Source organism: Arachis hypogaea, chromosome 15 (assembly GCF_003086295.3).
Source record: "Arachis hypogaea cultivar Tifrunner chromosome 15, arahy.Tifrunner.gnm2.J5K5, whole genome shotgun sequence".
Taxonomy (NCBI): Eukaryota; Viridiplantae; Streptophyta; class Magnoliopsida; order Fabales; family Fabaceae; genus Arachis; species Arachis hypogaea.
In genome coordinates, this window is record NC_092050.1 from 84,271,930 (window position 1) to 84,299,263 (window position 27,334).

General features: G+C 38.9%; 1 non-coding gene across 1 annotated transcript; it reads right to left on the reverse strand.

Annotated features, from left to right (window-relative positions):
• Window positions 1–9,578: 9,578 nt before the first annotated feature.
• On the reverse strand, window positions 9,579–9,686 carry LOC112753067 (small nucleolar RNA R71). Its single transcript, XR_003177468.1, has one exon. It is a non-coding gene; the product is annotated as a small nucleolar RNA R71 (small nucleolar RNA).
• Between the last annotated feature and the right edge of the window lie 17,648 nt (window positions 9,687–27,334).

Below are 27,334 nucleotides of genomic sequence, written 5' to 3' on the forward strand. Positions count from 1 at the left end.
AGTTGATTTGAGTGGTTTGTATTCGACAGAAGCTAAATTGCATGAAACTAAAAGGAAGAGGGACAATTGCAGTAAATTGAAGGGCATAGAAGGTAAATGTGCTGAATCTTAAAGAGCAAGAAATTAAATGGCTGAAACTTAGAACGCAAGAAATGTAAATTGCAGAATCTTAAAGTGCAAGAAATGTAAATGGCTTGAATTGTAAAGGGAATTGGGAAGTGGATTTGCAGAATTTAACCAAGGAAAAGTAAATTGCATTAATCAGATAATTAGAAGGTGACTTGAATTGAACCGGATCTAAAACGGAAATGTAAATGAACTTGAAAAGCTTTAAACAGAGAATTTAAAATGCAAACTCCAGATCTCAGGACCCAAGAGACTAGATAACCGAGTCTAGATCCCAATGCCTTCCTAGATCCAAATGTAGAATTCAATTGCAAGAAATAGAGAAAAGTAAATAGCAGAATGAGTAGGAGAAGAGACAATGAACAGAAATTTAAATTCAATTATGCAGTAAAGAAAACAGAGAGATCTCAGGATGAGATTGAAATAGAATTCCTTCAATTCTCCAACCCAAGATCCAAGACAAATGTAATTGAAATTGAAAACAAGAAAGCTAAGAGGAAGAGAATTCAATTCTCCTACTCCGAAACTCAGAAACTCCAAACAACTCAAAACCAAAAGCTCTCCAAAAAACTACTCAGCAAAAGTAAAAGGAAAAGCTCCCCTAAAACTTAAATACTAAGCTATTTATACACTTTCTTCAAATGGTCTTCAAGCCTTGAATTGGGCCTTTGCTCTTGATGGAATTGGGTTGATAAAGGCCTTGGTTGATTGCTCTTGGGGTTGGAGAAAGATCCATTGTGAACCGGGTTGTAAATCATAAAAGCTTGAGTAAAAGTTTGAGGCAAACTTTTACTCAAACTTTTTATACCAGCTGCCCTCCTTTTCCTGGTATCCAAGTTTAAGCTAAAGTTTGAGGTCAAACTTTTGCTCAAACGTGGATCCCCTTGTGTACATGTGTGGCGCCAACGTTTGCCAAAAAGCTTGAGGCAAACGTTGGCGCAAGCTTTTCTCCTCCAGGGTGTTGTTTTTGTGATGCCAACGTTTGCCAAAAAGTTTGAGGCAAACGTTGGCTCAAGCTTTTTCCTCCACGGTGTTTTCAATTCTTCCAAAAGTTTGAGCTAAAGTTTGAGGCAAACTTTGGCTCAAACTTTTTTCCTCTGGGATGTTTTCAACTCTTACAAAAGTTTGAGCTAAAGTTTGAGGCAAACTTTGGCTCAAACTTTTTGTTCTCTCTTGCTCCTAGCCATTCCTTCTTCCTTAAACCTTCTTCAAAACTCTTTTCACCTATCATCAATCAATCAAAACAATCAAAGCTATGCCCCAAATCATGAGATTGTGTTTCTTTCATAATATATGACAATTATAGCACAAAATCTCATGAAAGTGCATTAATTCATCCATGGTTGATTGAATCAAAGGAAACATGGAAATCTACCCAATTGGCTTGCTTATGGCTTAAGAAAGTGCATAAAATCAATTGAAAACAAAAGAAAAAGAATAGTGAAAATAGGCTAAGATGACTTGTCATCATGGAGCTCTGTTGTCCTTCATGAATTAATACAAAGTACTATTGTTTTTCTATTCAACTCAAGTCTATTTCTTCTCCAAGATATTCATTCGCACCGAAGAACATGATGAATGTGATGATTATGTGACACTCATCACCATTCTCACCTATGAACGTGTGACTGACAACCACTTCCGTTCTACATGCAAACAAGCTTGAATGTGTATCTCTTGGGTTTCTAATCTAAGATTGGAACCTTCGTGGTATAGGCTAGAATTATCGGCGGCCATTCCTGAGATCCGGAACGTCTAAACCTTGTCTGTGGTATTCTGAGTAGGATCTGGGAAGGGATGACTGTGACGAGCTTCAAACTCGCGATTGTTGGGCGTGTGACAGACACAAAAGGATCAATGGATCTTATTCCAGCATGATCGAGAACCGACAGATGATTAGCCGTGCGGTGGCAGCGCATTTGGAACGGTTTCACTGAGAGGACGGGAAGTAGCCATTGACAACGGTGATGCCCAACATAAAGCTTGCCATGGAAAGGAGTATGAATGATTGGAAGAAGGCAATAGGAAAGCAGAGGTTCAGGGGGAACAAAGCATCTTCATACGCTTATCTGAAATTCCAACCAAAGAATTACATAAGTATCTCTATCTTTATTTTATGTTTTATTTATCTTTTAATTATCAATTCTCCATCACCATCTGAATTCGCCTGACTGAGATTTACAAGGTGACCATCGCTTTCTTCAAGCCGACAGTTTCCGTGGATCGACCCTTACTCACGTAAGGTATTACTTGGACGACCCAGTGCACTTGCAGAGAATTGAAGATTCAGAACATTCAGCAGAGGAATCAAACAGAAAAAGCTGGGCGTTCAAAACGCCCAGTGAAGAAGGAAAACTGGCGTTTAAACGCCAGCCAGGGTACCTGGCTGGGCGTTTAACGCCCAAAAAGGTAGAATTTTGGGTGTTAAACGCCAGAATGGATGCCATTCTGGAAGTTTAATGCCAGTATGACACTAGAGGGAAGATTTTGTTTTTAATTTAGATTTTTTTTCAAATCTTCATAATTTTTCAAAATCAAATCTTTTTCAAATAATATCTTTTCAATCATATCTCTTCAAAATCAATTTCTTTCCATTTTTTTTATTATTACTATTTTCAAAAATCCTTGCTAAAATTAATGATTTACTTCAAAATTTTCAAGTTGTTACTTGCCTATTGATGGATATTTTTGTGGAAAAACGAATTTCTCCGAAACACCCAAAACTAACCGGCAAGTGCACCGGGTCGCATCAAGTAATAATAACTCACGGGAGTGAGGTCGATCCCACAGGGATTGAAGGATTGAGCAATTTTAGTTTAGCGGTTGATTTAGTCAAGCGAATCAAGATTTGGTTGAGAGATTCGTGATTAACAAAATTTAAATTGCATGGAAAGTAAAGGGAATGGGAAAATTGCATGAAAGTAAAGAGAACTGAAATTTAAAGTGCTGAATCTTAAAGAACAAGAAATTAAATGGCAGAAACTTAGAACGCATGAAATGTAAATTGCAGAATCTTAGAGTGCAAGAAATGTAAATGGCTTGAATTGTAAAGGAAATTGGGAATTGGATTTGCAGAAATTAAACAAGAAAAAGTAAAATTTCAATAAGCAGAGAAATAGAAGATCACTTGGATTGAATCGGATTTATAAACAGAAATGTAAATGAGATTGAAAAAAAAAACATTAAACAAAGGATGTAAAATTGGAATTCAGATCTCAGGACCCAAGAGACTAGATAACCAAGTCTAGATCTCAATGCCTTCCTAGATCCAACAAGAACAATTGCAAAGGAAATGTAAATTGCAGAGAAAGTAGATGAAGAAGCAATTAACAGAAATTTAAATTCAATTGTGCATTAAAGAAACAAAGGGGTCTCAGGATGAAATTGAAACTGAATTCTTTCAATTCTCCAACCCAAGATCCAAGACAATTGTAATTGAAATTGAAAGCAAGAAAACTAAGAGGAAGGGAATTCAATTCTCCTTCCCTGAGTCTTAGAAATTAAAATTCACTCCACACCAAAAGCTCTCCAAAAATTCTCTATGAAAACTAAAAGGAAAGCTCCCTTAAAAACTTAAATCCTATGCTATTTATACACTTTCTTCAAATGGTCTTCAAGCCTTCAATTGGGCCTTTGCTCTTGATGGAATTTGGTTGATAGAGGCCTTGGTTGATTGCTCTTGGAGTTTGGAGAAGAACCGAATTGAATCGGGTTTGGAATCATGAAAGCTTGAGTAAAAGTTTGAGTAAAAGTTTGAGGCAAACTTTTACTCAAACTTTTCACATCAGCCACCCTCTTTTGCTGATACCAATGTTGGGGCAAAAGTTTGGGGTCAAACTTTTGCTCAAACGTTGGCCTCCCCTTGCACACTCATGGCGCCAACGTTTGCCAAAAACTTAGAGGCAAACGTTGGCGCAAACTTTTGCTCTCCAGGGGTGTTGTTCATGCGCCAACGTTTGCCAAAAAGTTTGAGGCAAACGTTGGCGCAAACTTTTGCTCTCCAGGGTGTTGATTTGTGATGCCAAAAGTTTGCCAAAAAGTTTGAGGCAAACTTTTGCTCCAGCTTTTTGCCCAAAAGTTTGCACAAAAGTTTGAGGCAAACTTTTGCTCCAGCTTTTTGCCCAAAAGTTTGCCCAAAAGTTTGAGGCAAACTTTTGGTCAAGCTTTTTGCTCCCTGGTTCGTTTTCAATTAACCCAAAAGTTTGAGCTAAAGTTTGAGGCAAACTTTTGCTCAAACTTTTTGTCCTCTCTTCCTCCTAGCCATTCCTTCTTGCTTCAACCTTTCTCCAAGCTTTCTTAACCTATCATTAATTAACCAAACACATCAAAGCTATGCTCAAAATCATGAGATATTCATTCTTTCATAATATGTGACAATTATAGCATAAAACCTCATGAAATTGCATTAATTCATCTATGGTTGATTAAATCAAAGGAAGCATGAAAATCTACCCAATTGGCTTGCTTATGGCTCAAGAAAGTGCATAATTCAATTGAAAACAAAAGAAAAAGGCTAGTGAAACTAGGCTAAGATGACTTGTCATCACAACACCAAACTTTAAGCTTGCTTGTCCCCAAGCAAGAAATGAATTTTGCTCAAAGGTTCTTTCATTTAAGACGGATTGAAGACTAAATTGCAAGGTCCTGTGAGTGAAGTGATTAAGTGTCAGTGGGGTGAACTCTAAATCATATGCTCATGCAAGGGCTTCAGTGCTCACTAGTCCTCACATATTGGGAGTCTTAGGTCTTAGGATTTTAATCCAAATGGTATCATGGAGATCTCTTTATATGTAGTCACCTTGAAGCAGCTTATAGTCTCTTTGCTTTGGCCTTGACTCTAAGTGTCATGTCTCAAAGCGGCTCTTTAAATAAGCTTTCAATCAATACTCCTAAACCAGTTGGTTTTAAGGTATTAGGTGTTAAAGCACCCCTAAGGATTTACTTGCTCAAGCCTCTTTCTTTGGCACAACTCAACCACAAGCATTTACTAGGCTAACAACTCTTTGAGTCATTGTTTCTTCTTTCTTTTTCTGCCTAGTAATTGATGCTCAGAGCCTTGGGCCATGTTCTTTTTGTTTTTGTATTTTCTTTTCTTTCTTTTGTTTTGTTTGCTGCTTCTTGGATCAATAACTTTTTGAGAATCTCCACAATACTTCTTTGAACTTCATGTCCTGCCTATGAGCTCCCATGCATGTTTTCACAAGCATGCAACCTCAATACATAATCATACAACTAGAACCACCACTTCTCCTAATCTTTTGCTTTCCACAAAATTGTTTAATTCCTCAATCCTTCTTTTCAAAGAACTTTCATGTGATGCAATTTTTGAACATTGAGTGCAAACAAGTTTTGAAGAGAAAAATGTTGTGAATGATCAAGCATCTTGCTTATTGAATTGTAGAAAAACTATACTAGACAGAAGGACAGATAAGGGTATGATATTACTTTCAATCATAGCAGTGTTTGATGTAAAACAATTACTTAACAATACAACATTTTGGAGTTCACTTGCTTTCCTTCTTCTCATCATCATCATTGCTGGCCTTCACATTCATCTTTCATCTCTTTGGTTGATGATGCTTAATCTCTCCAAAAGTTTGTATGGTACTCTGCAGTGATATTGAAAGTTGCTTGTTCCCCAAGCACTTAGAAACAATGGTTAGTCTGCATGATTTATTTGTGGGCCTTTGTACTTACTTTGGTGTGGGAACACCAAACTTAGTACCTTGCCAATGGTTCTTGTGCATCAGATTAACCATGTGTAAAACTCTTTTTCTTTTTCAAAAGTGACAAAACTGAAAACTAAAGAATAGCAAAATAGTTAACTAGTTTATCTAGCTGCTTGAAGCTAGCATTATGCAGAAGGTGAGAATATGTTTTAAATGAGATTTTGGTGGAACACCAAACTTAGAATCCTTCATTCTCCCTTATATTGTTTTGGTGTGCAACACCAAACTTAGCTTCTTGCAATATAGATAAAACTAATTAACCTTTTTATTAAAATAGCTATGAAAAGAAAACTACCTCACATTGGGTTGCCTCCCAACAAAGCGCTTCTTTATTGTCACTAGCTTGACATCCTTCATTCTTTGATCATGGAGGCTGAAAATCATAGTGCCTCAGCTTCTCTCTTCTTACTGTGAACTTCCTTCCAGTCTTCTCTTTGATGATCTCTAGCTGTTCATGTGGAAGGATCTGGTTCACAGTATAGTACTCAGATAATTGTGGAGGCACCTTCATTGGTTGGGTGTTTAATATCACTTTATCCCCTGGTGAGAAACTCTCAGTGGGGATTTTCTGAATCCCAGCATTTCGCCCCTCTATCTCTTGCCTTTTTCCTCAACCTCCAAAATGTTTCAGGATCAAAAGTTGTGGATTCATCGCTCTTTCCTCCTATCACAAAATCAGAAACACAAATAGAACCAGAAACTAAAACAGAGCACTCTGTAACTTGAGTGTAGTTAGAGTTAGTAGAGACAAAGTCTCGAACAGTTAGTGGGTTAGTCAAAATTAAAGAAAAAGTGCTTGATCTAAACTACCACCTCACTTAATCATTGTCAATCTATTCAATCCCCGGCAACGGCGCCAAAAACTTGATGGATATTTTTGTGGAGAAACGAATTTCTCCAAAACACCCAAAACTAACCGGCAAGTGCACCAGGTCGCATCAAGTAATAATAACTCACGGGAGTGAGGTCGATCCCACAGGGATTGAAGGATTGAGCAATTTTAGTTTAGTGGTTGATTTAGTCAAGCGAATCAAGATTTGGTTGAGAGATTCGTGATTAACAAAATTTAAATTTCATGGAAAGTAAAGGGAATGGGCAAATTGCATGAAAGTAAAGAGAACTGAAATTTAAAGTGCTGAATCTTAAAGAACAAGAAATTAAATGGCAGAAACTTAGAATGCAAGAAATGTAAATTGCAGAATCTTAGAGTGCAAGAAATGTAAATGGCTTGAATTGTAAAGGGAATTGGGAATTGGATTTGCAGAAATTAAACAAGGAAAAGTAAAATTTCAACAAGCAGAGAAATAGAAGATCACTTGGATTGAATCGGATCTATAAACAGAAATGTAAATGAGATTGAAAAAAAAAAAACATTAAACAGAGGATGTAAAATTGGAATTCAGATCTCAGGACCCAAGAGACTAGATAACCAAGTCTAGATCTCAATGCCTTCCTAGATCCAACAAGAAAATTGCAAAGGAAATGTAAATTGCAGAGAAAGTAGATGAAGAAGCAATTAACAAAAAATTAAATTCAATTGTGCATTAAAGAAACAAAGAGGTCTCAGGATGAAATTGAAACAAAATTCCTTCAATTCTCCAACCCAAGATCCAAGACAATTGTAATTGAAATTGAAAGCAAAAAAACTAAGAGGAAGGGAATTCAATTCTCCTTCCCCGAGACTTAGAAATTAAAATTCACCCCACACCAAAAGCTCTCCAAAAACTCTCTATGAAAACTAAAAGGAAAGCTCCCTTAAAAACTTAAATCCTATGCTATTTATACACTTTCTTCAAATGGTCTTCAAGCCTTCAATTGGGCCTTTGCTCTTGGTGGAATTGGGTTGATAGAGGCCTTGGTTGATTGCTCTTGGAGTTTGGAGAAGAACCGAATTGAACCGGGTTTGGAATCATGAAAGCTTGAGTAAAAGTTTGAGTAAAAGTTTGAGGCAAACTTTTACCCAAACTTTTAACATCAGCCACCCTCTTTTGTTGATACCAACGTTGGGGCAAAAGTTTGGGGTCAAACTTTTGCTCCAACGTTGGCCTCCCCTTGCACACTCATGGCGCCAATGGTTGCCAAAAAGTTAGAGGCAAACGTTGGCGCAAACTTTTGCTCTCCAGGGTGTGTTGTTCATGCGCCAACGTTTGCCAAAAAGTTTGAGGCAAACGTTGGCGCAAACTTTTGCTCTTCAGGGTGTTGATTTGTGATGCCAAAAGTTTGCCAAAAAGTTTGAGGCAAACTTTTGCTCCAGCTTTTTGCCCAAAAGTTTGCACAAAAGTTTGAGGCAAACTTTTGCTCCAGCTTTTTGCCCAAAAGTTTGCCCAAAAGTTTGAGGCAAACTTTTGGTCAAGCTTTTTGCTCCCTGGTTCGTTTTCAATTTATCCAAAAGTTTGAGCTAAAGTTTGAGGCAAACTTTTGCTCAAACTTTTTGTCCTCTCTTCCTCCTAGCCATTCCTTCTTGCTTCAACCTTTCTCCAAGCTTTCTTCACCTATCATTAATTAACCAAACACATCAAAGCTATGCTCAAAATCATGAGATATTCATTCTTTCATAATATGTGACAATTATAGCATAAAACCTCATGAAATTGCATTAATTCATCTATGGTTGATTAAATCAAAGGAAGCATGAAAATCTACCCAATTGGCTTGCTTATGGCTCAAGAAAGTGCATAATTCAATTGAAAACAAAAGAAAAAGGCTAGTGAAACTAGGCTAAGATGACTTGTCATCACCTATTAAGAAAGGATCAAATTTTAAATTTTAAGAATCATATCTTCTAAATTCTTGTTAGTCAAGTAATCAACTTTAATTTTAAAACTTTCTCTTTTCAATTTGATCTTGAATCATATCTTCTCAATCACATCTTTTTCAAAATTAACTCCCAATCATATCTTTTTTATTTCTAATTTCAAAATCTTTTTCAAAAATCACTTAATTTCTTTCACAATCTTAATTTTCGAAAATATCAATCAAATTTTCAAATTTCTTTTTATTATTTCAAAATTTTTTTAATTTATTTTCAAAAATTCTTCCCCTCTTCTCACATCCTTCTATTTAAAGGACTAATACTCCTCCTCAAGGTATAATTCGAACTCCCTCCTTCTTGATATGTTCGAATTCTCTTCCATCTACCTCCTCCTTCTATTCTTCTTTTCCTCTGACACCTCAAGGAATCTCTATACTGTGACATAGAGAATTCCCTACTTTCCTGTTCTCCTCTCTTTCATATGAGCAGAAGCAAAGATAAAGGCATACTTGTTCAAGCTGATCCTGAACCTGAAAGGACCTTGAAGAGAAAGCTAAGAGAAGCTAAAGCACAATTCTCTTTAGAGGGCCTAACAGAACTTTTCGAGGAAGAAGAAACCATGGCAGCCGAAAACAACAATGCCAACAATGCAAGGAAGGTGCTTGGTGACTTTACTGCACCTACTCCCGACTTCTATGGGAGAAGAATCTCAACCCCTACAACAGAATTGCAAGTTTCATGGACTTCCATTGGAAGATCCTCATCAGTTCTTAGCTGAATTCTTGTAAATCTGTGACACTGTCAAGACCAATGGGGTTGACCTTGAAGTCTACAGACTTATGCTTTTTCCTTTTGCTGTAAGAGACAGAGCTAGGACATGGTTGGATTCACAACCTAAAGAAAGCCTGAACTATTGGGAAAAGCTAGTCATTGCCTTCTTGGCAAAATTCTTTCCACCTCAAAAATTGAGCAAGCTTAGAGTGGAAGTCCAAACCTTCAGACAAAAGGAAGGAGAATCCCTCTATGAAGCTTGGGAAAGATACAAGTAATTGATCAGAAGATGTCCTTCTGACATGCTTTCTGAATGGAGCATCATAGGTATTGTCTATGATGGTCTGTCTGAACTATCCAAGATGTTATTGGATAGCTCTGCTGGAGGATCTCTTCATCTGAAGAAGATGCCTGCAGAAACTCAGGAACTCATTGAAATGGTTGCAAATAACCAATTCATGTACACTTCTGAAAGAAATCCTGTGAATAATGGGATAGCTCAGAAGAAAGGAGTTCTTGAGATTGATACTCTGAATGCCATATTGGCTCAGAATAAAATATTGACCCAACAAGTCAATATGATTTCTCAGAGTCTGTCTGGAATGCAAGCAGCAACAGGCAGTACTAAGGAAGCTTCCTCTAAAGAAGAAGCTTATGATCCTGAGAACCCAGCAATGGAAGAGGTGAATTACATGGGAGAACCCTATGGAAACACCTATAATCCTTCATGGAGAAATCATCCAAATCTCTCATGGAAGGATCAACAGAGACCTCAACAAGGTTTCGACAACAATAATGGTGGAAGAAATAGGTTTAGCAATAGCAAGCCTTTTCCATCACCTTCTCAGCAACAGACAGAGAATTCTAAGCAAAGCCACTCTGACTTAGCAACCATTGTCTCTGATCTAATCAAAACCACTCAAAGTTTCATGACTGAAACAAGGTCCTCCATTAGAAATTTGGAGGCACAAGTGGGCCAGCTCAGTAAGAAAATTTCTGAACTCCCTCCCAGTACTCTCCCAAGAAATACAAAAGAGAATCCAAAGAGAGAGTGCAAGGCCACAAACACATCTCACATGGCCGAACCTGGAGAGGAGGAAGAGGCAGTGATCTTCACTAAGGAAAACCTCAATGGACGTCCACTGGCCTCCATGGAGTTCCCTGATGAGGAACCATGGGAATCTAAGGCTCACACTGAGACTATAGAGATTCCATTGAATTTACTTCTGCCATTCATGAGCTCTGATGAGTATTCTTCCTCTGAAGAGGATGAAGATGTTACTGAAGAGCAAGTTGCCAAGTACCTTGGAGCAATCATGAAGCTAAATGCCAAGTAATTTGGTAATGGGACTTGGGAGGATGAACCTCTATTGCTCACCAAAGAACTGGATGACTTGACTAGGCAGAAATTACCTCTGAAGAGACAAGACCCTGGAAAATTCTCAATCCCTTGTACCATAGGCACCATGACCTTTGAGAAGGCTCTATGTGACCTAGGGTCAAGTATAAACCTCATGCCTCTCTCTGTAATGGAGAAGCTAGGGATCATTGAGGTACAAGCGGCGAGAATCTCACTGGAGATGGCAGACAATTCAAAGAAACAGGCTTATGGACTTGTAGAGGATGTCTTGGTAAAGGTTGAAGGCCACTACATCCTTGCTGACTTCATAATCCTAGAGACTGAGAAGTGTATGGATGAATCCATCATCCTTGACAGACCCTTCCTAGCCATAGCAAAAGCTTTGATTGATGTTGACAGAGGAGAATTGATCATTCAAGTGAATGAATACTCCCTTGTGTTCAAAGCTCAAGGATATCCCTCTGTCACCATGGAGAGGAAGCATGAAGAGCTTCTCTCAATACAGAGTCAAACAGAGCCCCCACAGTCAAACTCTAAGTTTGGTGTTGGGAGGCCACAACCAAACTTTAAGTTTGGTGTTGAACCCCCACATTCAAACTCTAAGTTTGGTGTTGGGAGGTTCCAACATTGCTCTGAACATCTGTGAGGCTCCATGAGAGCCACTGTCAAGCTATTAACATTAAAGAAGCGCTTGTTAGGAGGCAACCCAATTTTTACTTATCTATGTTAAATTTCTATTTTCTTTTGTTTTTTTATGTTTTCTGTAGGTTGATGATCATGTGAAGTCACAAAAATAATTGAAATGCAAAAACAAAAGGAAAAATAGAATGAAAAATAGAACACCCTGGAGGAGAAACTTACTGGCGTTTAAACGCTAGTAAGGGTAGCAGAATGGGCGTTAAACGCCCAGTCTGGCACCATTCTGGGCGTTTAACGCCAGAAATGGGCACCAGACTGGCGTTTAACGCCAGGAATGGGTAAAGAAGCTGGCGTTAAACGCCAGAAATGGGCAGCAGCCTGGCGTTTAACGCCAGGATTGGCAGTAAATGGCATTTTTGCATGCCACATGGTGCAGGGATGAGAAATCCTTGACACCTCAGGATCTGTGGACCCCACAGGATCCCCACCTACCCCACCTCTCTTTCTCTTCTTCACCCATTCACCAACCACCTCAATACCTCTTCCCCAAAAATCCCTCACCTATCAAATCCCACCATTCTCTTCACCACTCACATCCATCCTTCATAAAACCCCACCTACCTCACCATTCAAATTCAAACCACTTTCTCACCCAAACCCACCCATAATGGCCGAACCATACCCCCCTCTCCACTCCTATATAAACCCATCATCACTTCTTCATTTTCACACAACATACACACTACCCATCCCCCTTGGCCGAAACACAAAGCCCCATCCATCTCCTCTATTTCTTCTTCTTCTACTCTCTTCTAGCTTCCACCTCCGAGTCATGGGAGATGGAGAAATTCCTCTCAAGGGTGCATCAAGACCACTTCTATGAAGTTGTGGCCAAGAAGAAGGTGATCCTCGAGGTCCCTTTTAAGCTCAAAAAGGGCGAATATCCGGAGATCCGACATGAGATCCGAAGAAGAGGTTGGGAAGTTCTTACCAACCCCATTCAACAAGTCAGAATCTTAATGGTTCAAGAGTTCTATGCCAATGCATGGATCACCAAAAACCATGATCAAAGTGTGAACCCGGACCCCAAGAATTGGCTTACAATGGTCCGAGGGAAATACTTAGACTTTAGTCTGGAAAATGTAAGGTTGGCATTCAACTTGCCCATGATGCAAGGAGATGCACACCCATACACTAGAAGGGTCAACTTTGATCAAAGATTGGACCAAGTCCTCATGGACATATGTGAAGAAGGCGCTCAATGGAAGAGAGATTCAAGAGGGAAGCCGGTTCAACTAAGAAGGCATGACCTCAAGCCCGTGGCTAGGGGATGGTTGGAGTTCATCCAACGCTCAATCATTCCTACTAGCAACCGATCTGAAGTTACTATAGACCGGGCTATCATGATTCATAGCATCATGATTAGAGAGGAAGTAGAAGTTCATGAGGTTATATCCCAAGAACTCTACAAGGTGGCAGACAAGTCCTCCACTATGGCAAGGTTAGCCTTCCCTCATCTCATTTGTCACCTCTGCAATTTAGCTGGAATTGACATAGAGGAAGACATCCTTATTGATGAGGACAAGCCCATCACTAAGAAAAGGATGGAGCAAGTGAGAGAACCTCACCAAGAGCATGAGGAAACTCCTCATCATGAAATCCCTGAGATGCCTCAAGGGATGCATTTTCCTCCACAAAACTATTGGGAGCAAATCAACACCTCCTTAGGAGAATTAAGTTCCAACATGGGACAATTAAGGGTGGAGCACCAAGAGCATTCCATCCTCCTCCATGAAATTAGAGAATACCAAAGAACCATGAGAGAGGAGCAACAAAGGCAAGGAAGAGACATTGAAGAGCTCAAGCACTCCATAAGATCTTCAAGAGGAAGAACAAGCCGCCATCACTAAGGTGGACTCGTTCTTTAATTTTCTTGTTCTTTATTTTCCTGTTTTTCGAATTTTTATGCTTATGTTATTTATGTTTGTGTCTTTATTACATGATCATTAGTGTCTAAGTGTCTATGCCTTAAAGCTATGAAAATGAATCCATCATCTTTCTTAAATGAAAAATATTTTTAATTGAAAAAGAAAAAGAAGTACATGAATTTTGAATTTTAAAACAATTTAATTATTTTGATGTGGTGGCAATACTATTGTTTTTCTGAATGAATGCTTGAACAGTGCATATTTTTGAATTTGATTGTTTATGAATGTTAAAATTGTTGGCTCTTGAAAGAATGAGGGAAAAGGAGAAATGTTATTTGATAATCTGAAAAATCATAAAATTGATTCTTGAAGCAAGAAAAAGCAGTGAAAAGCTTACAAAAAAAAAGAAAAAAAGAAAAAGAAAAGAAAGCAGAAAAAGCCAATACTCCTTTAAACCAAAAGGCAAAGGTGATAAAAAGGATCCAAGGCTTTGAGCATCAGTGGATAGGAGGGCCCACAGGAATAAAATCCTGGCCTAAGCGGCTAAACCAAGCTCTCCCTAACCATGTGCTTGTGGCGTGAAGGTGTCAAGTGAAAACTTGAGACTGAGCGGTTAAAGTCGAGGTCCAAAGCAAAAAGAAGAGTGTGCTTAAGAACCCTGGACACCTCTAATTGGGGACTCTAGCAAAGCTGAGTCACAATTTGAAAAGGTTCACCCAGTTATGTGTCTGTGGCATTTATGTATCCGGTGGTAATACTGGAAAACAAAGTGCTTAGGGCCACGGCCAAGACTCATAAAGTAGCTGTGTTCAAGAATCAACATACTTGACTAGGAGAATCAATAACACTATCTGGATTCTGAGTTCCTATAGATGCCAATCATTCTAAACTTCAAGAAATAAAGTGAGATGCCAAAACTATTCAGAAGCAAAGAGCTAAAAGCCCCGCTCATCTAATTAATATTGATCTTTATAGATGTTTTTGGAATACATTGTATACTCTCTTCTTTTTATCCTATTTGATTTTTAGTTGCTTGGGGACAAGCAACAATTTAAGTTTGGTGTTGTGATGAGCGGATAATTTATACGCTTTTTGGCATTGTTTTTAGTATGTTTTTAGTATATTTTAGTTAGTTTTTTATTATGTTTTTATTAGTTTTTAAATAAAAATAACTCTTCTGGACTTTACTATGAGTTTGTGTGTTTTTCTATGATTTCAGGTATTTTCTGGCTGAAATTGAGGGACCTGAGCAAAAATCTGATTCAGAGGCTGAAAAAGGACTGCAGATGCTGTTGGATTCTGACCACCCTACACTCGAAGTGGATTTTCTGGAGCTACAGAAGCCCAATTGGCACTCTCTCAATTGCATTGGAAAGTAGACATCCTGCGCTTTCTAGTAATATATAATAGTCTATACTTTGCCCAAGCTTTGCTGGCCCAAACAGGCGTTCCAAGTCAGCTCAAGAATTCTGGCGTTTAACTCCAAAACTGGCACAAAAGCTGGAGTTAAACGCCCAAACTGGCACAAAAGCTGGCATTTAACTCCAAGAAAAGTCTCTACACATGGAAGCTTCAATGCTCAGCCCAAGCACATACCAAGTGGGCCCGGAAGAAGATTTTTGCATTAATTACTTATTTCTGTAAACCCTAGGCTACTAGTTCTCTATAAATAGGACCTTTTGCTATTGTATTTACAGACTTATATAGACCTTTTCACATTTGGGAGGCTGGCCATTCGGCCATGCCTAGACCTTTTGTTCTTATGTATTTTCATCGGTGGAGTTTCTACACACCATAGATTAAGGTGTGGAGCTCTGCCGTCCTTCATGAATTAATACAAAGTACTATTATTTTTCTATTCAACTCAAGTCTATTTCTTCTCCAAGATATTCATTCGCACTCAAGAACATGATGAATGTGATGATTATGTGACACTCATCACCATTCTCACCTATGAACGCGTGACTGACAACCACTTCCGTTCTACATGCAAACAAGCTTGAATGTGTATCTCTTGGGTTTCTAATCTAAGATTGGAACATTCGTGGTATAGGCAAGAATTATCGGCGGCCATTCCTGAGATCTGGAACGTCTAAACCTTGTCTGTGGTATTCTGAGTCGGATCTGGGAAGGGATGACTGTGACGAGCTTCAAACTCGCGATTGTTGGGCGTGTGACAGACGCAAAAGGATCAATGGATTCTATTCCAGCATGATCTAGAACTGACAGATGATTAGCCGTGCGGTGACAGCGCATTTGGAACGTTTTCACTGAGAGGACGGGAAGTAGCCATTAACAACGGTGATGCCTAACATAAAGCTTGCCATGGAAAGGAGTATGAATGATTGGAAGAAGGCAATAGGAAAGCAGAGGTTCAGGGGGAATAAAGCATCTTCATACGCTTATCTGAAATTCCAACCAAAGAATTACATAAGTATCTCTATCTTTATTTTATGTTTTATTTATCTTTTAATTATCAATTCTCCATCACCATCTGAATTCGCCTGACTGAGATTTACAAGGTGACCATAGCTTGCTTCAAGCCGACAGTCTCCGTGGGATCGACCCTTACTCACGTAAGGTATTACTTGGACGACCCAGTGCACTTGCTAGTTAGTTGTGCGGAATTGTGACAAAGTGTGATTCACATTTGAGAGCTCCAAGTCCTTTGGCTCCATTGTTGATGATCAAAATTTCGTGCACCAGAAAGTCCTGGATGTCTACTTTCTAATGGCACTGAAATTACCTCATTTGGATTTGTGTAACTCAAGATATCGTCATTTAAATGAGAAGAGGTCAGGCTGGCATATGCCCTGGCGTGAGCCCAATGCTTGGCGTACCACGCCCATAGTAGGGCTCAAAATCTCTCCTCTGGAACTTAAGCCTGGCGTGCCATGCCCAAAACACCAAGTGGCACGCTCTCTTTGAGATCTTCTTCTTCAATCTTTTCTCTTAAATTTTATATAGGCTCTCCTAAATTACAAACTTTAAATGAAATTAAAAGCAAATTACAATGAAATGAAAATAAACTATTCTAGACTCTTCTTGTGGCCTTGATTGGTTGAAAAGTGTGGCTTGAATGAGAGTTGGAGTGGGCTTGATTGAAGGTTGGGGGCTGCAGGGAGAAGTTGGGGTGTGGTTTCAAATGCCACTCCCACTTGATTTTGCCCTTTGGAGTACGACCCACTTTGCAACATTGAAAGTATGGAGTTGGTTGGGCCTCAAAATGAATGTCCACTATAAATTATTACATATTTTTGGAAAGCCTTGGATGTTAGCTTTCCAAAACCTTTGGAATCAACTCATTTGAACCTTTGTAGCTCAAGTTATGCCCATTTGAAGGTGGATAGGTCAGTCTGTCAGGTAGCCTAGCGCGCCACGCCCACTCTTTGGCGTGCCACGCCCATATATTATGAAACTGGAATGCCACGCCTTTGATGATGCTCTCTAGCCATTAGAACTGGTGTGCCATGCCCAGAACTCCAACTGGATCGCCCATTATGAAAATAGAGCTGGCGTGCCACGCCTTCGATGTCAAGAGGCACGCCAGATTTTGCAATGTTGAAATATTTGCCTTTTTCACCTCTAGTTTTAATGTCCACCCTAAAATGTTATATATAGTTGGAAAGCTCTTGATGTCAGCTTTCCAACGCAACCAAGATCACAACATTTGGATCTCTACAACTTAAGTTACGTTCCTTTGAAGATGAAGAGGTCGGGCTGGTAACTCTGCAGTGACGTCTTTTTCTCATTGTGTTTTCGGGGTCGATATCTTCCTCATTTCTAGTGTCCATTATAAAGTGTTATATATGGTTGGAAAACCCTGGATGTGTACTTTCTAATGGTACTGGAATCACCTCGTTTGGAATTGTGTAGCTCAAGATATCATCATTTGAATGAGAAGAGGTCAGGCTGCCATATGCCCCGGCGTGCCACGCCCAACGCTTGGCGTACCATGCCCATAGTGGGGCTCAAAATTACTCCTCTGGAACTTAATCCTGGTGTGCCACACCCAAAACACCAAGTGGCACACCCTCTTTGAGATCCTGGCTTCACAACCTGGCATGCCACGCCCAGAGCTCCAAGTGGCACGCCCATGTTGGTTTTCATTCTTTCAAGCTTCTTTGCTGGAATGTTGGCTTGGCGTGCCACACCCATAGCTTCAAGTGGCACGCCCATTGTTGAGAGTTGGTTCAAAAGCTTGGCGTGCCATGCCCAGAGCTTCAAGTGGGACGCCCAGCTTCACACGCCTAGCTTTATATGTTATTTTCTTCCCTTTTTGTTGCTCTTTTCACCTGAAATTCAACATAAACCCATTTCAAAGCAATGTACCATAATATATATCATTTAGTTCATGAAATTGCATTGATAAATGAGATTATGCTTTTTTTATGGTTCTTTTAGATAAGAAAAAGGGTACATGATGCGCAGTCATCACAACACCAAACTTAAACTTTGCTTGTCCTCAAGCAAATAAAGAATTATGCAATAAAGTTTGACAAACCAAGGTGAGAAGAGTAGCAATTTTTATGTTCATGGTTGGCTAGTTTCTTATGCATGCTACAATCACAAAAGACATTCAAATGATTGATGCTTCTATCTAGCTCATTTTATGAAATCTTTTTCTTTATGTTCCTTCCTTGAACTAAGCTTTTATTTCTTTTCATATCTTAGTTTCTTGGGTGCTTTGCACCATCTGTTGAAAGCTACGACTCTAAATGCTTTGTTTTCAAGTATTACCACTTGATACATAAGCACCACAAGCATTTAATTAGAGGACTCTTTAAGCTCGTTTGTTTATTTTATTTACTCTCTAATCATTGATGCTCAGAGCCTTGAGCTTTGAGGGAGTGCTTTTGCACTTGAGCCTAGCCTTGACTCTAAGTGTTTTATTTTCAAGCTTTTTGCTTGATACATAAACACCACAAGTACTTAACAAATGAATTGTCATTGGTACTCAGAGCCTTCAACTTTCTCATTCTTTCCCTTTTCTTTTCTTGCCTTATTTGCATATGCTTCTTCAAGGTTTTCATGATTTCAAAAATTTCATAAAATGTCCTAGATGAAAACTTCAATTAAACAAATTCAAATGCAATTGAGCAAAAATAATCATGCTAGCCTTCCCAATATGTATAAGCTCATGCTAAGTTCTTCTTTAATGACCTTGTTTGTTTATGATCATGAAACTAGATTACTTTTGAACTCACAAAACTCAAGATGGTAGTGATGATAACATAGCATATGTTACAATTCAGCAAACAAGCTATGCTTATTCACAACACACATGAATACAAGGAAAATAAGAGACAATCATGCAATTTAAATGTATTGGAAACAAATAAGAGGAAAAAGGAATGTTACCACCTTGTAGGTCATCTTCATTATTGTTGTCGTTTTCCTCCTATTCTTCCCTTTCCTTCATAAAACTTGATGACCGGAATTCACTACCCACCTATAATGAATCCGTTCTTTGGCAAGCGCACCAAATTATTGTCAAGTAATAACCCACAATGGAGTGGGATCGTATCCACAGAGATTAATTGGATTAAGCAAGCAAAAGTTGATTGATTATCCTAGTTAGACTATTTATATTGGAGTGATAATCAACAAGGAAATGTAAATGACAGGAAAGTAAAGGAAAGCAATAAAGTGCAAGAAAGTAAATGGCAAGGAAAGTAAAGTACAAGAAAGTGATGTGCTAGAAATGTAAAGTGCAGAAAATGTAAATAACCATAAAGTAAATAAAAGAAAGAAGGATAAAATAAGCATTGGGATCAAGAGATATTGCATTCTCCGGATTAATTGATTTCATCTCATCTTCAATCATGCAACTCATTGACCTCTTGGCAATCATGATTGATTGAGCCCCAATTCCTTGGTGACTCAATCTCTCAAATCTCGATCAATAGCCAATTCCTTGGTCTAATTGCTCATGAGAAGAGATGAAGAATGGTCCCTGATTGTACCACACACTTTCCTAAATCCAAGTAGAGGGAGGATTATATGTCACCAAAACCCAAATTTATTCCAAGTGTGAGAAAGAATTTCAAGCATGGTTTCATGTTTCCTCTTCCAAGGTTCCCATAAAACCCAATTGCATTCAATCTCTTTTCGAATATAATTGAATGCTAAGCATGAAGAACAAAATTCCTTCAAGTAAATCAAAGAGACATGAAGAGAAGAAGAAGAATAAAAATAATCAATCCATTGAAAAACAATAGAGCTCTCTTTTCCAATGGAGAGAGTTGTGATTCATAACTAAATTATTTACATAGTGAGAAAGAAAAGAGAAGAAACTGATGGTGAAGAGAAAGGGTCCGAAGACTCCCCCTTTCCAGCATGAGTAATTCTATGAAACTAAGGCCTTTATATAGGCTCTCCTAAATTACAAACTTTAAATGAAATTAAAAGCAAATTACAATGAAATGAAAATAAACTATTCTAGACTCTTCTTGTGGCCTTGATTGGTTGAAAAGTGTGGCTTGAATGAGAGTTGGAGTGGGCTTGATTGAAGGTTGGGGGCTGCAGGGAGAAGTTGGGGTGTGGTTTCAAGTGCCACTCCCACTTGATTTTGCCCTTTGGAGTATGACCCACTTTGCAACGTTGAAAGTATGGAGTTGGTTAGGCCTCAAAATGAATGTCCACTATAAACTATTACATATTTTTGGAAAGCCTTGGATGTTAGCTTTCCAACACCTTTGGAATAAACTCATTTGAACTTTTGTAGCTCAAGTTATGCCCATTTGAAGGTGGATAGGTCAGTCTGTCAGGTAGTCTAGAGCGCCACGCCCACTCTTTGGCGTGCCACGCCCATATATTATGAAACTGGCATGCCACCCCTTTGATGATGCTCTCTAGCCATTAGAACTGGCGTGCCATGCCCAGAACTCCAAGTGGCACGCCCATTATGAAAATAGAGCTGGCGTGCCACGCCTTCGATGTCAAGAGGCACGCCAGATTTTGCAATGTTGAAATATTTGCCTTTTTCACCTCTAGTTTTAATGTCCACCCTAAAATGTTATATATAGTTGGAAAGCTCTTGATGTCAGCTTTCCAACGCAATCAAGATCACAACATTTGGATCTCTACAACTCAAGTTACGTTCCTTTGAAGATGAAGAGGTCGGGCTGGTAACTCTGCAGTGACGTCTTTTTCTCATTGTGTTTTCGGGGTCGATATCTTCCTCTTTTCTAGTGTCCATTATAAGGTGTTATATATTGTTGGAAAACCCTGGATGTGTACTTTCTAATGGTACTGGAATCACCTCGTTTGGAATTGTGTAGCTCAAGATATCATCATTTGAATGAGAAGAGGTCAGGCTGCCATATGCCCCGGCGTGCCACGCCCAACGCTTGGCGTACCACGCCCATAGTGGGGCTCAAAATTACTCCTCTGGAACTTAATCCTGGTGTGCCACACCCAAAACACCAAGTGGCACACCCTCTATGAGATCCTGGCTTCACAACCTGGCATGCCACGCCCAGAGCTCCAAGTGGCACGCCCATGTTGGTTTTCATTCTTTCAAGCTTCTTTGCTGGAATGTTGGCTTGGCGTGCCACGCGTATAGCTTCAAGTGGCACGCCCATTGTTTAGAGTTGGTTCAAAAGCTTGGCGTGCCATGCCCAGAGCTTCAAGTGGCACGCCCTGCTTCACACGCCTAGCTTTATATGTTATTTTCTTCCCTTTTTGTTGCTCTTTTCACCTGAAATTCAACATAAACCCATTTCAAAGCAATGTACCATAATATATATCATTTAGTTCATGAAATTGCATTGATAAATGAGATTATGCTTTTTTTATGGTTCTTTTAGATAAGAAAAAGGGTACATGATGCGCAGTCATCACAACACCAAACTTAAACTTTGCTTGTCCTCAAGCAAATAAAGAATTATGCAATAAAGTTTGACAAACCAAGGTGAGAAGAGTAGCAATTTTTATGTTCATGGTTGGCTAGTTTCTTATGCATGCTACAATCACAAAAGACATTCAAATGATTGATGCTTCTATCTAGCTCATTTTATGAAATCTTTTTTTTTATGTTCCTTCCTTAAAGCAAGCTTTTAATTCTTTTCATATCTTAGCTTCTTGGGTGCTTTGCACCATCTGTTGAAAGCTACGACTCTAAATGCTTTGTTTTCAAGTATTACCACTTGATACATGGTGCACGAAATTGTGATGTCCAGGCTCAAACAATCCCCGGCAACGTGAGCAACTTGGTGCTCTGATCTCAATACATAATTGTCACAACTTCGATACAACTAACCAGCAAGTGCACTGGGTCGTCCAAGTAATACCTTACGTGAGTAAGGGTCGAATCCCACGGAGATTGTTGGTATGAAGCAAGCTATGGTCACCTTGTAAATCTCAGTCAGGCAGATATAAAGTGATAATGGTGTTTTCGAATTTAATATAATAAAATAGGGATAGAAATACTTATGTAAATCATTGGTAAGAATTTCAGATAAGCGAATGGAGATGCTTTTCGTTCCTCTGAACCTCTGCTTTCCTGCTATCTTCATCCAATCAGTCTTACTCCTTTCCATGGCTGGCTTTATGCAAGGGCATCACCGTTGTCAGTGGCTACATCCCCTCCTCTCAGTGAATAATATGCTCACGCACCCTGTCACGGCACGGCTATTCATCTGTCGGTTCCCGATCATGCTGGAATAGGATTCACCCTCCTTTTGCGTCTGTCACTAACGCCCAACAATCGCGAGTTTGAAGCTCGTCACAGTCATTCAATCATTGAATCCTACTCAGAATACCACAGACAAGGTTTAGATCTTCCGGATTCTCTTGAATGCCGCCATCATTCTAGCTTACGCCACGAAGATTCCGGTTAGGAGATCTAAGAGATATTCATTCTAGCTTATTTCATGTAAAACAGAAGTGTTTGTCAGGCACGCGTTCATAAGGGAGAAGGATGATGAGCGTCACACATAATCATCACCTTCATCACGTTCTTGGGTGCGAATGGATATCTTAGAAGAGAAATAAGAAGAATTGAATAGAAAATAGTAGTACTTTGCATTAATCTTTGAGGAACAGCAGAGCTCCACACCTTAATCTATGGAGTGTAGAAACTCTACCGTATGAAAATACATAAGTGAAGGTCCAGGCATGGCCGAGATGGCCAGCCCCCTAAACGAGATCAATAGTCTCCTAAGATGAACAATGGATTAAAACTGAGACCAAAGATGCCTAATACAATAGTAAGAGGTCCTATTTATAATAAACTAGCTACTAGGGTTTACATGAGTAAGTATTTGATGTATAAATCCACTTCCGGGGCCCACTTGGTGTGTGTTTGGGCTGAGCTTAAGTGTTCCACGTGCAGAGGCCATTTGTGGAGTTGAACGCCAGTTTCTGTGCCAGTTTGGGCGTTCAACTCTGGTTTTGGATCCTTTTCTGGCGCTGGACGCCAGATTTGGGCAGAAGGCTGGCGTTGAACACCAGTTTACGTCATCTATTCTTGGCCAAAGTATGGACTATTATATATTTCTGGAAAGCCCTGGATGTCTACTTTCCAACGCAATTGGAAGCGCGCCATTTCGAGTTCTGTAGCTCCAGAAAATCCACTTTGAGTGCAGGGAGGTCAGAATCAAACAGCATCAGCAGTCCTTTTTCAACCTCTGAATCTGATTTTTGCTCAAGTCCCTCAATTTCAGCCAGAAAATACCTGAAATCACAGAAAAACACACAAACTCATAGTAAAGTCCAGAAATGTGAATTTAACATAAAAACTAATGAAAACATCCCTAAAAGTAACTAGATCCTACTAAAAACATACTAAAAACAATGCCAAAAAGCGTATAAATTTTCCGCTCATCAATACATAAGCACCACAAGCATTTAATTTGAGGACTCTTTAAGCTCATTTGTTTCTTTTATTTACTCTCTAATCATTGATGCTCAGAGCCTTGAGCTTTGAGGGAGTGCTTTTGCACTTGAGCCTAGCTTTGACTCTAAGTGTTTTATTTTCAAGCTTTTTGCTTGATACATAAACACCACAAGTACTTAACAAATGAATCGTCACTGGTACTCAGAGCCTTCAACCTTCTCATTCTTTCCCTTTTTCTTTTCTTGCCTTATTTGCATATGCTTCTTCAAGGTTTTCTTGATTTCAAAAATTTCATAAAATGTCCTAGATGAAAACTTCAATTAAACAAATTCAAATGCAATTGAGCAACAATAATCATGCTAGCCTTCCCAATACATATAAGCTCATGCTAAGTTCTTCTTTAGTGACCTTGTTTGTTTATGATCATGAAACAAGAATGCTTTTGAACTCACAAAACTCAAGTTGGTAGTTATGATATCATAGCACATGTTACAATTCAGCAATCAAGCTATACTTATTCACAACACACATGCATACAAGGAAAATAAGAGACAATCATGCAATTTAAATGTACTGGAAACAAATAAGAGGAAAAAGGAATGTTAACACCTTGTAGTTCATCTTCATTGTTGTTGTCCTTTTCCTCTTATTCTTTCCCTTCCCACACCAAACTTAGAATGATTGCTTGTCCTCAAGCAACAAATAAAACAGTGGTGATGGGGTTTATGATGGGTCATGAATGTCTTAAACAATAGAGTGTTAGTAGTATATGTGTTTCAAGCAAAAGTAAGAATCACAATAAGGGAACAAAAAAGAAACGGAGGCAATATGATTGCATTAATAAGTGGTGTGCATGGTACATAGCATGAAGGATAAGTGGCAACACCAAACTTAGTGTGACACTTTCATTTTAGCATGATGCAAGTCCCCAGTGAAGATTGAAATTCAAATTTGTTGCATGGCAACGCCAAACTTAGAATGCAATCATATGCCAAATTATTGAAAATAAACAAATCAAAGAAAGGAAATATTACCTAGGGTTGGGTTGCCTCCCAACAAGCGCTCTTTTAATGTCATCAGCTTGACATGTTGTTATCAACTTTCTTCCTCTTCTTCCAGTTTGTTAAGAGGAATGAACTCAAGGGGAGAGAAGAGCAAGTTGATGTCCCTTGTTTTGAGTGCCTCCCAGCAAGCTTTCTTTTGTTGTTTTCTTGATTTGCTTTGCTTGTTGGGGTAAGGGTTGGATTGTTTGCAGTTGACCTTTTGTTCTTCATGCATATAGTCCTTTGTTCCTTGGTCACAATCCTCTTTTTGGTGTTTTTGTTGATTGCCTTCACGTCTTAGATTTCAACACTTGGGTATTGTGAGATGGTTAGAGTATCTTCTTTATCAAGAACTTCTTGGAATGGTAGCTTTCTCGGTACAAAGATCTCTTCTCCTTGCTCTACCAATTCCTCATTTTCACCGTCATTAAGCACTTCTCCACTCCTTAGACTGATGGCATGATATTCTTTCCCTGGCCAAGGGAAGACATTGGTTGGTTCATCAACAAAATATTGTGCCAATTGTCTCATTTGCTCTTCTTGATTTCTCCTTGAGATTTTCATATCTTCAATTACCTCTCTTACATTTTGCCTTAAAAACTCACTGGGTTGGGCAATGAAGAGATATCTCTTAGAGAGTTCTTCTATTGCAAATTCTAGAAGATTTTGTGGAGGTGCATAGGCTAGACAATTACGGGATGATAGTCCTTGAAGAATGGGATATGCAACATTAAAAACCCTTGCAAAAGCAAAATTTTTGCAGTTGTCATAACAATGTGAAATATTTTGTGGCTTTGGGAGGTATTCCATTTCATTTGATAGCTCATACTCTATCATTCCTTGGTGATATTCCTAGCCACCATTAAGATAATGACTAGAATCATTTTGTGGTGGTGGGAAATATCCCATATGACATGATTGATCAAAAGATGAGGTAGACTCCATTCTTACTTGCAAAAATGCTCTGTCTCAAATAATAATCACCAAAAAAAATTGGAATCCCCATTGTCACAGATGAGGGATTCTTAGTGAGGTAATAACACAAACACCTTACCAGCAAGAGAAAATTAAAAAGAAATTAAATGACAAAAACAAAAAGAAAGAAAGAAAGTGTCTAATATAGGTAATCAACCAACCGGTAGTTTGTTAATGACAATTAATCCCCAGCAACAGCGCCATAAAAATTGATGACCGGAATTCACTACTCACATATAATGAATCCGTTCTTTGGCAAGCGTACCAAATTATCGTCAAGTAATAACCCACAATGGAGTGGGATCGTATCCACAGAGATTAATTGGATTAAGCAAGCAATAGTTGATTGATTATCCTAGTTAGACTATTTATATTGGAGTGATAATCAACAAGAAAATGTAAATGACATGAAAGTAAAGAAACGCAATAAAGTGCAAGAAAGTAAATGGCAAGAAAAGTAAAGTACAAGAAAGTAAAGTGCTAGAAATGTAAGGTGCAGAAAATGTAAATAACCATAAAGTAAATAAAGGAAAGAAAGATAAAATAAGCATTGGGATCAAGAGATATTGCATTCTCCGGATTAATTGATTTCATCTCATCTTCAATCATGCAACTCATTGTCCTCTTGGCAATCATGATTGATTGAGCCCCAATTCCTTGGTGACTCAATCTCTCAAATCTCGATCAATAGCTAATTCCTTGGTCTAATTGCTCATGAGAAGAGATGAAGAATGGTCCCTGACTATATCACACACTTTCCTAAATCCAAGTAGAGGGAGGATTATATGTCACCATATCCAAACACCAAAACCCAAATTTATTCCAAGTGTGAGAAAGAATTTCAAGCATGGTTTTATGTTTTCTCTTCCAAGGTTCCCATAAAACCCAATTGCAATCAATCTATTTTCCAAGATAATTGAATGCTAAGCATGAAGAATGAAATTCCTTCAAGTAAATCAAAGAGAGATGAAGACAAGAAGAAGAATAAAAACAATCAATCCATTGAAAAACAATAGAGCTCTGTTTCCCAATGGAATGAGTTAGTGATTCATAACTAAATTATTTACATAGTGAGAAAGAAAAGAGAAGAAACTGATGGTAAAGAGAAAGGGTCCGAAGACTCCCCCAATCCATCATGAGTAATTCTATGCAACTAAGGCCTTTATATAGGCTCACCTAAATTACAAACTTTAAATGAAATTAAAAGCAAACTACAATGAAATGAAAATAAACTATTCTAGACTCTTCTTGTGGCATTGATTGGTTAATAAGTGTGGCTTGAATGAGAGTTGGAGTGGGCTTGATTGAAGGTTGGGGGCTACAGGGAGAAGTTGGGGTGTGGTTTCAAGTGCCACTCCCACTTGATTTTGCCCTTTGGAGTATGACCCACTTTGCAACACTGAAAGTATGGAGTTGGTTGGGCCTCAAAATGAATGTCCACTATGAATTATTATATATTGTTGGAAAGCCCTGGATGTTAGCTTTCCAATGCCCTTAGAATCAACTTATTTGAACATTTGTAGCTCAAGTTATGCCCATTTGAAAGTGAATAGGTCAGTCTGTCAGGTAGCCCAGCGTGCCACGCCCACTCTTTGGCGTGCCACGCCCACTCTTTGGAGTGCCACGCCCACTCTTTGGCGTGCCACGCCCATATATTATAAAACTGGTGTGCCATGCCTATATATTATGAAACTGGCATGCTACGCCCACTCTTTGGCGTGCCACGCCTTTGATGATGCTCTCTGGCCATTAGAACTGGCGTGCCACACCCAAAACTCCAAGTGGCACGCCCATTATGAAAATAGAGCTGGCGTGCCACGCCTTCGATGTCAAGTGGCATGCCCAGATTTTGCAACGTTGAAAAAATGGCCTTTTTCACCTTCAGTTTTAACATCCACCGTAGAGTGTTATATATCTTTGGAAAGCTCTTGATGTCTGCTTTCCTACGCAACCAAGATCACATCATTTGGACCTCTACAACTCATGTTACGTTCCTTTGAAGATGAAGACGTCAGGCTGGTAACTCTGCAGTGACGTCTTTTTCTCTGTGGCTTTGGGGTCAATATCTTCCTCAATTCCAGCGTCCATTATAAAATGTTATATATGGTTGGAAAGCTCTGGATGTCTACTTTCTAATGGAACTAGAATCACCTCATTTGAAGTTGTGTAG